General features: G+C 42.4%; 1 protein-coding gene across 1 annotated transcript in view; it reads right to left on the bottom strand.

The window, feature by feature from the left end:
* TRMT1L (tRNA methyltransferase 1 like) overlaps positions 1-14,067 on the bottom strand; it is a 741,948-nt gene that overhangs the window by 545,469 nt on the left and 182,412 nt on the right. The window lies entirely within an intron of this gene.

Below are 14,067 nucleotides of genomic sequence, written 5' to 3' on the forward strand. Positions count from 1 at the left end.
AGTCGGAGTCTCCGACGGCATGATATAAGCAAAAGCGGAGCCGAAAAACTCCTCGGCAAACTCCGACCGACGTCTAAGCGTCCGTCGGTTGAAGGAAGCACAGGCTAAACAAGCTGCTACGTCGTGGTCTGGGCCTAAACAAGGTAGGCAGTAAGAGTGGAAGTCTTTATGAGGTATTTGTTTCCCACAAGTTAAACAGTTATTCACTTTTTCTGACATCGGCTGAGGCAAGAAAGAGTCCCCAACGGGGTACTTAGCTTTTTAGAAGTCTTCGGTAGTAGTAATCTCTGGATCCGACCGACTGGCACTTGCGAACAGCTTCTGCTTCGGGCGCCACGCGGCAAGAAAGACCGAGGAAAATGGCGTCGGCTGATGCCTTTATACCCGAAGAACTGCAGCTATGACGTCGGGTGAAGTGTGACACCAGCCGAGGCCAGACCCAGACTTTGGAATCCGGCCGACCGAAGGGCTGCCTGAGGCCAGGACAACCCATTTGTTAGGACTGCAGATGCATCCTTGAAGGACATCCCATATGTTATGACTGCAGATGCATCCTTGAAGGACATCTTTGCTTTCACTTGATCAGGCAAATTTTGTTCCTTTACCCAAGCATGCCTTCTAATGACCGTGCCAGTGGCAGACGCCCTGCAAGAGGCCTCCAAAGCATCAAAACCACAGTGTAAGGTATGTTTCCCCACCTGCTCAGTAGCATGCATCAAATCATGTAATTCCTTATTATCTGCACATGCAGAAATGGTACCCAGCTTTTGTTTCATAACAGACAAAAGGTATTGCTGATATTTTAACATATGAAATTGACAATTTAAAGCCCTGATAGATAAGTAAGCAGAAGTGTACACTTTTTTGCACCATCTCTCCAAAGCTCTAGAATCCTTATCTGACGGAATAGGGTTCTTAGCAGTGGCGGCCTTAACACCCTTAGGACCCTGAGAAATGGTTTCTGGATCAGCAGTAGGATTTTTATAAAGAAACTGGTGGGAGTCAGGGACTCTGTAATATCTATCGGGCTTAGCAGGGGCCAGAGGAAAGGAGTCAGGAGTTAAATTAGACTCAGAAAAGACATCATCCACAATATCCAAAATAGGGGTAATAGCCAGGGGTCTGTGTTGGGGAAGAAGGAAATCCCTAAGCCTTCTCTTAGATTCAGAGTACTCCTGTCCTTCGCAGTGAAAATGTTCCCTCATGTCATGTAAAGTTTCCCCAAAAGAATAATCCTCAGGAGGAGAAGCTTAAGGAATGGATTCCTCAGCATCAGAATCCTCATAAGGAGGGAAAGAATAATCCTGTTCAGAGGAAGACACTGAAGAGATAGATGCCTGACCAGAGGATTCATAATCCAATTCTTGTCTTGGCCTTTTGTCTGGAGGGGGATGTGAACCCCTAATCATAGTTAGAAAGTCCTCCGCCATTTTAAACATTTGCTTTTGAGATTTAGGTCCCGTATCAGAGGAGGCCTGGGCTTGAGTCTTTGTTTTAGAAGGAGTCTTTGCCTTTATCTGAAGCTGCGTAGGCCTGAAAACCCCCCTCTGAAGCCGGTACCTGCACAGTGGCTCCGGACCCATCCGAGGGAGCATTATCCGAAGGTCCTGCACCTGGAGTATTCGAAGGCCTAGTTGGCTCCTCATGGGAGTCCGTTTCGGCAAGCGGTTCTGTAATGGCCGACGACATGGGCTGCGAAAGCGCCTCACTGACGACGGGCGAACCGTCAGCTGGCTCTGATTGTAGACCGTAGTCTGATTTGGACCTCGGAGGCCCATCCTTATCCTTGCGCCTTTTATGAACTCCGGTAGTCGGAAGCATGTCCGACGACATGTTATAATTAAATCGCCTCCCAAAGTAATGAAAAGCAAAATCGTACCTCTGTTTAATAGTACGTTGATTAAATCTAGCACAAAACAGACAACTAGCTACGTCGTGGTCAGGGCCTAGACAAGGAATACAGCAAGAGTGAAAATCCTTATGAGGTATTTGCTTTCCACATGAAATACAATTATTAACTTTTTCTGACATCGGTCTGGAGCAAGAAAAAAAAGTTTCCCCAATGGGATACTTAGTTTAGAAAAGAAGAAAGTCTTCGGTATGAAGCACCAAAAATAGCAGGAGTCAGCCGACCGGCACTTGCAAACTGCTTCCACCGCGCGGCAAGAAAGACTGGAGAACATGGCGTCGGCTGGGAGCTTTGTACCCTGGCACTCCGATGTCAAGGAGGGTGACAGCACAGCCGACGCCGGACCCAGACATTGGGATTCTGGCCGACGGCTGCCTGCCGGCAGGAAGATCCCTACAGTGATGACTGCAACAGTGAAACACGATGAACATCTAAGAGTAATGCTACTCAACGCCAGAAGTCTAAACCTCAAGATGCACGCACTCGAAACTCTCCTTAGCATGGAGAACATCAATATCTGTGCAGTAACAGAGACCTGGTTCAAGGCTCCCGAGAGCACCCCAGCACTACCAGGTTATACCTCGTACCAGGCTTTTCGGCCCCAAAACCTGGACCAAACCACAAAAGGAGGGGGAGTATCAATATTCGTCAAAGATACCCACACCTCCAGGTTGGGGGCACAGCACGAAGCATCAGAGACTATCCACGTGCAACTAACAGTGGGAAAAACTGCCTTCCAGTTTATAGCCTGCTACAGACCACCCTCCCAAACCCAGGAACCCCACTCGGCCTTCCTGAGAACACTGGAAAATATGAAGGTCTCTCCAAACACCATTATATTGGGCGACTTCAACTACCCAAACATAGACTGGGAGCATTACTCTAGCTCCAACACCCTAGCCCAAAGGTTCCTAGAATTTATAAACTCAAATGCTATGGAACAACTTGTTACCACTCCCACAAGAGGAGAAAACATACTGGACCTGATGATCACCAACATGGGGACTCTATGCTCCAGACCAGAAGTGTATCCCTCACTGGTAAGATCAGACCATAAACTAATCTCACTGGATATCAAATCCCGACCCTATCCCCTGCCCAGAAAACCACAGTGAAAAACTTCTCTAAAGCAAATTTCACACTGCTCAAAACAGAGGTGGAATCCTTCAAAGCCCCCGGGCCTGTGGAAAATACGGCCCAGACCACAGAATCCTTTATAAACGCATTCTATGAACACCTTCAGGAATGCATGGATCATGCAATCCCAAATAAAACCAAGACCCAATCCTCCAAAGGCAGATGTCCTGTCTGGTGGACCCCAGCCATAAACTAACTATACAATAGAAGGAGGAAGCTACTACATGATCGAGCAAAATCCCCAAAAGGGAAGGCATCTCTGATCAGTATTAGCAAAAAACTACGGGCACTCACAAAATCGTCTAAGGCCAGCTTCGAGAGACAAATTGCACAAGACACTAAGGATAATCACAAGGCTTTCTTTAGTTATGTTAGGAACCTGGGTGGGAATTCCCAGATATGCTCAGAATTAGTCCAAAATGACAAAAAATACACCGAACCCATAGACATTGCCAACATCCTGGCTGACAGGTTCAGCGCAAACTTCTCCCCCCCCTCCCCACCAAAAGGGCAAATATCTATCCCAGCAGAGTGCTGACCCCCTAACATCTCAGATGCTCAGGTAAGAGCCGCCCTCTCCAAAGCAAAAACACAGCATCAATGGGACCAGACGGTGTCCCGGCTGCCCTACATGAACTCCAAGAAGAGCTAAACCCAAACATAAAACTACTGTTCAATCTCAGCCTTACTACAGGATATGTACCCAAAGAGTGGCGTACAGCAACAGTGGTCCCTCTCCACAAAGGTGGTGCCTCAACGGATCCTGGAAACTATCGCCCCATAAGCCTGACTAGCTTGGTCTGCAAAGCTATGGAAAGGATCATCATGGACCTCATAAATAAAGATATTGGGGACCTACAGACACTGGATCCTACCCAGTTCGGCTTTGTTAAGGGCAGATCCTGCCTCTTAAACCTGGTCGATTTCTTTAGTCACCAAGGCCATTGACGAGGGGAAGGTGGTCCACACAGCCTACCTAGACCTCGCAAAAGCCTTCAATACAATACCCCACTCAGGCATTATAGATAAGCTCACCATCTTAAATATAAACCCCTATGTCACTAGATGGGTTGCAAACTGGCTCAAGGACAGAACCCACATGGTTAGAATTGTTGGAGCCATGTCAGACTCCAAACCAGTTACAAGTGGTGTCCCACAAGGCTCAGTCCTGGGACCTCTCTTGTTCGGTATATATTTCTCGGAGGTACAGGCCAACACGGAAGGACTGTGGCTGACCAAGTTCACAGATGACTGCAAACTGGGCGCCATAATCGGCTCTCCAGCCGACATAAGCATCCTCCAAAAGGGCCTCATAGAAACAGACAACTGGTGCCAGAGCCATGGCCTCAAGCTAAACGCCAAAAAGTGTATAGTCATCCCCTCTAGCAAAAACAAAGTGCCCACAAATTACCACATAGGTGGTAACCCATTAAGTACAGAAGAAGTAATTAGGGCCCTGGTGACCCAGGTTGATAGCAATCTCTCATTTGACAACCACGTGGCCAAAGTGGTTAGAAAAACATTTTATATAGCCTACCTAATCATGAAGGGATTCACATCTAGATCAGGGGAGATCATTGTGCCTCTTTACTCATCCCTCATCAGGCCCATAATTGAGTACAATGCCCCTTTTGGGATGTACCTTACCAGACACCTGCAGCAACTGGAAAGTCCCCAAAAGTACCTCACCAAGAGGATCAAAGGGCTCAAACAGATGCCATATGCTGCCCGGTTAAAGAAACTCCAGCTCTACTCAGTGGCATACCGCCTGCTCAGAGGCGATCTGTGCCTGACTTATAAAGCCATGTCCAACCCAGAATTGATGGACATGCTGCACCTCAGAAAATCCAAATCCCATCGAGCTACGCTCGAGACTTGAACCTCAGCACTGAAATAAATAGGACATGCTGGAGGGACAGATTCATAACCCAGAGGCTCCCTTCACTCTGGAATAAAAACCCAGTCCAGGTTAGGCAGAGTCCCTCACTGACTCTCTTCAAGAGGAATCTTGATGAGTGGATGGGAGATCGTAGGTTTACCCCAGGTATCACTTCTGTGTCACTGTTAGACAGAGGCACAGTATACTAACCTCGAAAAAGGGCATAGCAAAATTTATTTAAAATGGGTGGCGAAAGCCAAACACACACACGCTAGGCTTATAAATGCCCTAGGGCAGATAGCCTAGTATGAACCTACGAACCTATATACAAATGCCGTAGATATAGCAATCTTGCTGGCTGACAGATTCAGCAAAAGTTTCACCCATCTGTCTCCCAATCAGTAAATCGGGACATTCCCAGTATCTGCCCCCCTCCCCTTACATCTAGGGATCAGGTCATCACCACTCTTTCAAGGGCTAAAAATACAGCCTCCATGGGATCAGACAACATCCCATGCTGCATCCTACATGAACTCGGGCAGGAGCTTGCAGCACCATTAGGCACAGTATTCAACCAAAGCCAGAGTACCAGCTTCGTCCCAGTCAAGTGGAGGACAGCCACTGTCATCCCTTTACATAAAGGTGGAGCGTCCAATGATCCAGGAAATTATGGACCCATCAGCCTAACTAGCCTGCTCTGCAAGGCCATGGAACGGATTATCATGGACCTAATTAACAAGGACATTGGCAACCTCCGAACATTCAATGCCACACAGTTTGGCTTCATCAAGGGGAGATCATGTCTGTTAAATTTGGTCAATTTTTTGAGAGTCACCAAAGCCACAGACTAGGGGAAGACAGTACACACCGCCTACACTGACCTGGCCAAAGCCTTTGACACCATTCCCCATGCGGGCATAATAGATAAACTCTCAACTAGGCATCAATCCATATGTTACCAGATGGGTAGCTAACTGGCTCACTAATAGAACCCACCTAGTCAGAATAGAAGAAGCCACCTCAAGCAGTAGATCTATAGAGTGGCGTACCCCAGGGTTCGGTTTTGGGGTCTTTGTTATTTGGGATATACTTTTCCTGAGGTGCAGGCCAAAGCCAGTGGGCTATGGCTGACCAAGTCTGCAGAGGACTACAAGCTGGGCACTGCCATCAATTCCCCTTGTGACATGGACAACCTCCAACAGGGTCTCACCCAACCAAATGACTGGTGCCAGAAACATGGCCTCAAGCTGAATACAAAGAAATGCATCAATATCCGCTTTGAGGAGAGTGATGTCCCCACAAACTATCACATTAATAATAATGCCCTAACCACGCAGTCAGCCGAGAGGGATTTGGGCATCCAGATTGATAGCAACCTCACTTCTGAGCACCATGTTGCTTCTATTGTACGGACCTTTCTACATGGCCCACCTCATAAATAAGGGCATCTCATCCAGGAACAAGGAGGTCATAACATCCCTGTATTCTTCCCTTATAAGGCCCATTATTGAGTACAACACCCCATTTGGTATAAACCTTGCAAAGAACATGCAGCAGCTGGAGAGACCAAAGAGTTTCCTCATCAGGAGAAACCAGGGCCTCAAAAATCTACCATACACAGATAGGCTAAAAGCCCTATCCCTCTACTGTTTCATAGAGACTACTCAAAGGTGACCTCTGTTTGGCATACAAGGCAATCTCGGACCCCGCCTTAATGGGACTGCATATCCGCAAGTCAAGCTCCACACGAGTAACCTGCACATGAGGCCTCAACCTGGCCTGTGACATCAATAGGTCTTGTTAGCGGGACAGATTTGTGTCCCACAGACCCTCCTATCTGTGGAATAGGCTCTCTCTCCATGTCAAGCAGAGTACCTCTTTACCACTTTTTAAGCACAACCTGTACAACTTGACAGGAAATAGAAAATGCATCCCTGGGATTCCACCCGTGTCCCTGCTGGACAGGTGCATTGGGTGCAGATTTTGCCTATACATGGGCTAAATGCTTGGCTAGGTTTATACGGGCCTCAGGGTCAATAGCCTAGTAGCTTCCTAGGCTCATATGATACATCAAACTTCCAAAAAATACAAAAAAGTCCCAGCATTAGGAACTGAACACAGTGAGCATTAAGACCGGGTGGGAAAAGTTCCACACACCAAGCCCTGACACTTCAGGATATCATAAGGTTATCTTTAGAAACTGCAGGAAATTTAAGTAGAACATGGCAACAAATGGGGAAATGTACAGAGTAAGCCCTGATTTTAGGCAAATGGAGCACAGCGAGTGCAATCTTTACTGATCAAATGGCAGATTTTTGACGTGTTGTGTGTGTAAACTATATAATTATATAAAATTCCCCCATTTGGAGTACTATCTTCTTAAGTGACTTTGCTCAGAGTCAAACCCTAAACATGAGCATTGGTAGGGAACTGCCTTAAACCTCAATGCAAGGTCTGCTTTAAACTTTTTTTTTTTGGCGGGGGGGGGGGGGGGCAAAGATTAGTCTGTCAATCTTCATCACAGAGTTTCACAGATTTATTGTTTTGTATCAGTGGTCAACAAGCAACACACTTGCTTTTGGTACAAAAGACTCTGGGGTTTCCTTCCCACACCAGGCATATCTATGCAACATAAGGGGAAGAGGGTATGCTGTACTCCTGAATGTGTTCTCCTTTGAATGAGATATCTAGTAACTATGAACCTATTGTCAGTTTGCCAACAATGGACTTCACCAGCACATCATTTTTAATGTAACATAAGCAATCTACTCCAAGGGCAGCAGGCAATGAATTTAGATGAAGCACTGAAAAAGTTGTTGGGGAGCAGCAACCTCTTCATTAGTTGCAGCTCTCGTTAATGTAGAGGACATTTACTTCTGCAGAGATTGTTCATACTGACCAATGATGTATTATGACAGCAGTTCGAGTGGCCTTTTATAGTTCAAATGTGAAATGGATGGTTTTGTCATTACTGGTTCATATATTTTGTTTTACTGCTTACTGGAAACATGCTCAAAACTACATACTTAAGACACCCTCTAACAAGTGCTGCTGTATTAAGCAATAAATATAATTTAATACAATCAGGAAGGTGAATCAAAAGAACACATATTTATGCATGGTCCTAAAAATGTGTGCAGTGGGCCCATGGTTTGAAAACAGGCCAAAGGTACACAATCTACCACTGGCCAGATGTATTCTCTATGAATATGGGTTTCAATGCAGTAAGTCTATCTAACATTGTGAGACTGCATAGTTTTGTTTAGCAAATGGCTATAGGTGTTTGTGCTATAAAATTTGAAATAAAGGTTTTAAATAAATCCAAATATTTGTAATTATTGTAGATATTAAGAAGAAAACAGTATGCACACTAACAGGTCTGAGCAGTGCTTATGGTAGCTGGTGAGAGACGGTCAAGTAATAGGACACTGGAATGGCTGTGTGTGTGTGTGTGGGGGGGGGGCTGGCTGGTCACACACTCTTTGCATACGTATGACTGCAACAACACTTCCATAGAAATAATTTTTAAATACATTGGCATTTAACTTAACCCCTTCCTTAACTTTTCCCTTCAACTTGACTAACCAAGAAAAAGGTTCTCACTCATTTTTGGCCAACAAGATCTCTTCCTTTCTTAGTAAAGCCTACAGAACAGCCTTCGCCAAAGTCATTCTACTCTCCTAACTGGAGTGGTATTTGTGTGATGTGAACCCCTCCATAACACTCAATAAAAGGCATTTCCCTCTAACATTTTATGGCACTGGCAACAGTGTTCACATACAACTGCCTTTCCAACATATTTTTTTATATTCATGTCCTTCTTAAATCTGGGTTTGTTCCTCTGTATAACTCTTATGATGGTTGGAAAGTCTTCATTATATACAAGGATCATGGCTCTGTTGGCACTTAATTGATCACCCACATGGTCCCTTTTCGAGAACGCAAAATTTGTTTTACCCAGCATGGGGAAATATATCCCTTCCCGTCTCTTATTGTGCATCTCCTGGGCAAAGTTCTTAATGGGAATTCTAGGGTACCCTCTTTTTTTTTTCTAACATACCCATTAATATATCCCTCTGTGTAAAAAAAAAAAAAAAAACAAAAAAAAAACCTCTTCATTCGATATCATCTTGGCTAAATGGACCAATTATCCTTTTACCAGTGCTCTCCTCTGAAAGAGGGGGGTGCCAAATACAGAAATGCAGAGTATTGGAATAAATGGATTTCCTAAAGATGGATGACACAGATCTCCTCAGTTCCCATTTACTGAAGGAGTGGTACAGGTGTCCACAACCCAAGGAGTGCAATGGCTCGAGTTTTGAACTACAATTCAAATAAAACTGATTGTTTACAGAGATTGTGATTAAATAAATGACTGGGAGAGAGAAATTAACTTGGGTTGAGTGACTAATGAATTATGATGGTGAGTTGCTTGAAAGCCACCTAATAGCTTCTGACAGCAAATTAAACTAAATTTAGGAAGTTACAACTTCAGAACATGCATTTCAAAGAATGTATATGGATGCAGAGAGTCAAATTGTTTGTACTTTCCAACCGGCATAGTGACTGGATCTCCTCTTCATTTGGATTTGCTTAAACTTTGATAGGCAAGGATATGAAAAGATGGAGGTGCTAATTAAACATAATATTGTTGAAGTGGACAAATTAATGCTTGAAATTAATGTATTGGATAAGAACATTATGGATGATTTACTGTTTCCTGCAAAACAGAAGGATATTGTAATACTTATGACAGGACACAAGTATGACAGACAAAGTACAAAAGAGAGAAGAAACTAAGTAGAGATAGATTGGAGTACGAAAATGGTTTAGCTTACCCTCCACTGGTGGGAAATAAGAAAAATATCAAAAACAGATACCTTTGAACAATAATAATTTTAATGTGAGGAGGAACAACACTAGGACACTAGGAAGATAGTGATGAACAACCTAGGTCTGACTCCCCTTTAGAGTTCCCACCTCTCAGGAGGTCAGAAAAGATCAGGAAGTGAAGCAACCAGAGACAGGAATCATACCCCCAAAGGGGACAATCAAGGAGAGGGAACCCGAATCAAAACCAGAATTGGAGCTGTCAGAGATGCTACAGTGGAGAGCGACAATACAGACTATAGATAATTTATCCATTATAATGATTCAGGATACTTTAAATTGTTTAATTACAGTAACAAGTTAACAAGGTTTGGGTCAATTGATTTGAAAATGGGCTCACGTTCGTACCGGTCAGGAAGGCGAAGGTTGACGAGGTGTTAAATTCTTTTATATTACATACTAGGAAATTGAATAACTGAACTGTGTTTGTGTTTTGCCAATAGTAATCTTGCATTTTAAAACCAATACATTCAAGAGGTCTAGTACATTTAACACCCCCCCTCAAGTCATATGATGCAATTAGAGAAATTTTGTGAGCATGATTTAAGGAAAATCTTAAATGAATGAGAAACCTAGGAAATGGAATTTTTCAAACTACGAAATGACCCTCATATAACATTATGAGTGATGAACAAAAGCAGAATAATGAACCAGATAAGTGGGGGGGGGGGAGCTAGTTGTAATGAATTTTAATGATTACACTGACACAATGTTAACCATCTTATATAGTGGCACTTACAAAGAGGTATCTATTAAGGAAAGGAATATTGCTCATCATAAAATTGATACTATGTTATAGGATTTTTTTTTAACACAGAGACAAAGTTCTCAGCAACAGCATGATATTTTGTTGAATAGAAACACCTAGAACACCTTTCATTTTGGAATTCCAAAAATACACACAGAACTGCATGATCCACAATTAAGGCCCATAGTAGATGCCAAATTTTCCAAGGCTAGTTATTTACCAAAGTTTATAGATTTGAGATGAAAAGTGAATGACATAGGTCATCCTTTAAAGGATTTGTGGGACTTAACGAGTCCTTACTTAATGAAGAAATGACTTTTATGACCACTGATATTAAAGACCTGTATTGGGTCTTGATTGGTTTTATGAATATTTAGTTAAAAACAGCCACTAGAATCATGATGAAATACTTTTGATTAAAGATTTAATGGAAATTATATTGATGAATAACTTTATATTTTTTTAAAGGTCAAATGTTCTGTCAAAAAATGGGTGGCTATGGGTGCGGCCTAAGCCTCTGTTTTTCCAACCTGGTAATAGCCTACTGGGAGCAGGAAAATGTTATGAATTCCCCTTACAAGCTCACCATGGACCTTTTGTGTCAGGTTTTTGGACGATATTTTTTGGAATGATACTGAGAAGAAACTGAAGGAGTTTTACACTTATAATCACCACCACCAACTTTCTTAAATTTACTATGGACTTTTCAGCGCAGAAACAGCTTATTTTGATAATATGATTATGCAGAACAAGGAACTCAGGAGATCTGTCTCATCCATCTTTAGGAAACCCACTTATTCCAATAATCTGCTGCATTTCTCTAGTTGGCACCCCCTCTTACAGAGGAGAGCACTGTTAAAAGGACAATTAGTCCATTTAGCTAGAATGATACTAGATGAAGAGTTTATATTAATGGGTATGGGGGGGGGGTACCCTGGAACTCTCATTAACTTGACCCAGAAGGTATACAATAAGAGAGACAGGAAAGAATACATTTCCCTTTGTTGGGTAAAACAAATTTTGCATTCTCAAAATGGGACCATGTGGGTGATCAGTTAAGTGCCAAAAAAGCCTTGATCTTTACATATGAGGACTTTCCAGCCATCAGGAGAGTGATACAGGAATTGGGACATTTTTCAGTGGATAAAGCACTACATGACCAAATGGGGAACAAACCCAGAATATACAAGGACGTGAATATAAAAAAACCTGTTGTAAAGGCAGTTGATAGTTAGCAGTTCCCCGGGTATTAGGGGATGTGGACACTGCTGCCATTGCCATAAAATGTTAGAAGGAAATACCTTTCATTGAAGGTTATGGAGAGGTTCACTTCACACAAATACCACTGTTTGAACAAACGAGTGGTATATACGGCCCAATGCACAAAATGTTTTAGTTTCTATACAAGTAAATTGCAAAAAGCTTTTAAAAGTAGGGTATACCAGCATTCTTATGACATTAAAAACATGTACGAAATGCCTTATACACACGTTAATGAAAATAATGGCCACACAAGTTTTATATGGTTGATAATGTGAGCATTTATGAAAGGGGGGGGGACCTTGGAAGGATTTAATAGAAATCAAGGAACTTAAGTGGAAGCTTAGAATGAATGTCACAGGTCCCTTTGGGTTGAACGAGATGGTGTCCATTAGTAGCATATTAAGATGGAAGGCAGCTCTTTAAATTTAAATGTGTGTTTAACACTTTAAAAAATACTTTTAAACATTTAATATTTCAATATTTTAGGCCGTCATGTTACTAACTAGTCAAATAAGGGGTTAATATTCTCATAGAAATGTAATAAAGGTTTTTTTCAAATACATATTCATGTTTATGCAAAGATTTGGACAGGTTTTATTTATTAACAATTGCATTTAGTGTTTTAGCCACAGAATGTATTATTTAGTACATTATTATTTTATTCATTTGTTTAACATAACATTTACTCATTCATATTATCAGATTGTGTTGGGGAGGATATGCATTTACAGCAGGGGTGCGTGTACACAATGATCTGTGAAGGCACTTGTCAATTAAACGCAAGGAGAGGGGTTTTTGAGTATACAAGGAACATTTGTGAGGTTTTATTCACTCTGAAGTCACACTTAACAGGGACAAAAGCACTTAATGTGTTTTAACTGAATTTGTGGAACAATAAAACCTCGGTTTGGTGTCCTCTTGTTTTTTGTGGCTTTTTGGATTGAGTATTCAATTACAGTGTTGAATTTTAGTTCCATTTTATCTAAATTATACTTACACATGCCAACATATATACTTGCACACAGTATACGATATGTATGTCTGTATGCATACGTACACGACTAGTATGCTGGCTCACAAAATCTGTAAAGACAACTTTCCAGACATCCAATTACTGTCAGTGAGGACTCAGGATTTTCTCCCGAAGTGCACATGGGTTTTACCAAAGTACTTGGGCTTCCTCACAACTCCCAAAACATGCTGGCTAAAGTGGATGCTCCAAAACATTCAGTGACATACATGACATTTATCGTTGCCTTTGTAGCCTGGGTTGCTGCTGAAAAGGATCCAGATTGAATCAATTCACTTATGGTAAAATTGATGAAAAGACAAGACAAAAACTGGTTAGGGAGGCTGCCAAAAGACCTACAAGCAACAGTGAAGGAGCTGCAGGAATTTCTGGCAAGTACTGGTTGTGTACTACACGTGAAAACAATCTCCCATATTCTCCATGTCTACACTATGGGGTAGGGTTGCAAGACAGAAGCCTTTTCTTACACAGAAAATCATCCAGGCCTGGCTAAAATTTTCAAAACAATAAATCAAGTCTCCCAAAAGCATGAGGGAAAATGTGCTATGGTCCGATGAGACCAAGGTTGAACTTTTTGGCCACAATTACAAAAGGTACGTCTGGTGCAAAAACGCCCTGCATCACCAAAAGAACACTATCCAATGGTGAAGCACGGTGGTGGCAGTATTATACTTTGGGATTGCTTTTCTTCAGCTGCAACTGGGGCTTTAGTCTAGGTGGAGGGGAATTATGAACAGTTCCCAATATCAGTCACTTTTGGTCCAAAACCTTCAGGTGTCTGCTAAGAAGCTGAAGATGAAGAGGAATTTCACCTTTCAACACCACAATGACCCCAAGCATGCATCCAAAATCAACATAAGAATGGCTTCACCAGAAGAAAATTAAAGTTTTGGAATGACCCAGCCAGACCCCAGACCTAAAGCCAATAGAAAATCTGTGGGGTGACTTGAAGAGGGCTGTGCACAAGAGATGCCCTAGCAATCTGACAGATTAGGAGAGCTTTTGCAAAGAAGAGTGGGCAAATATTGCCAAGTCAAAATATGCCATGCTGATAGACTCATACCCAAGAAGACTGAATGTTGTAATTAAATCAAAAGATGCTTCAACAAAGTATTAGTTTAAGGGTGTGACACTTGCGCAACCAGCTTATTGTACTTTTTACTTTTTATATTTTTTCCCATAACAGATTTGTTTTTCAATTTAATGTACAC

The sequence above is a fragment of the Protopterus annectens genome, chromosome 10.part0, assembly GCF_019279795.1.
Source record: "Protopterus annectens isolate FY-2018-M chromosome 10.part0, PAN1.0, whole genome shotgun sequence".
Taxonomy (NCBI): domain Eukaryota; kingdom Metazoa; phylum Chordata; order Ceratodontiformes; family Protopteridae; genus Protopterus; species Protopterus annectens.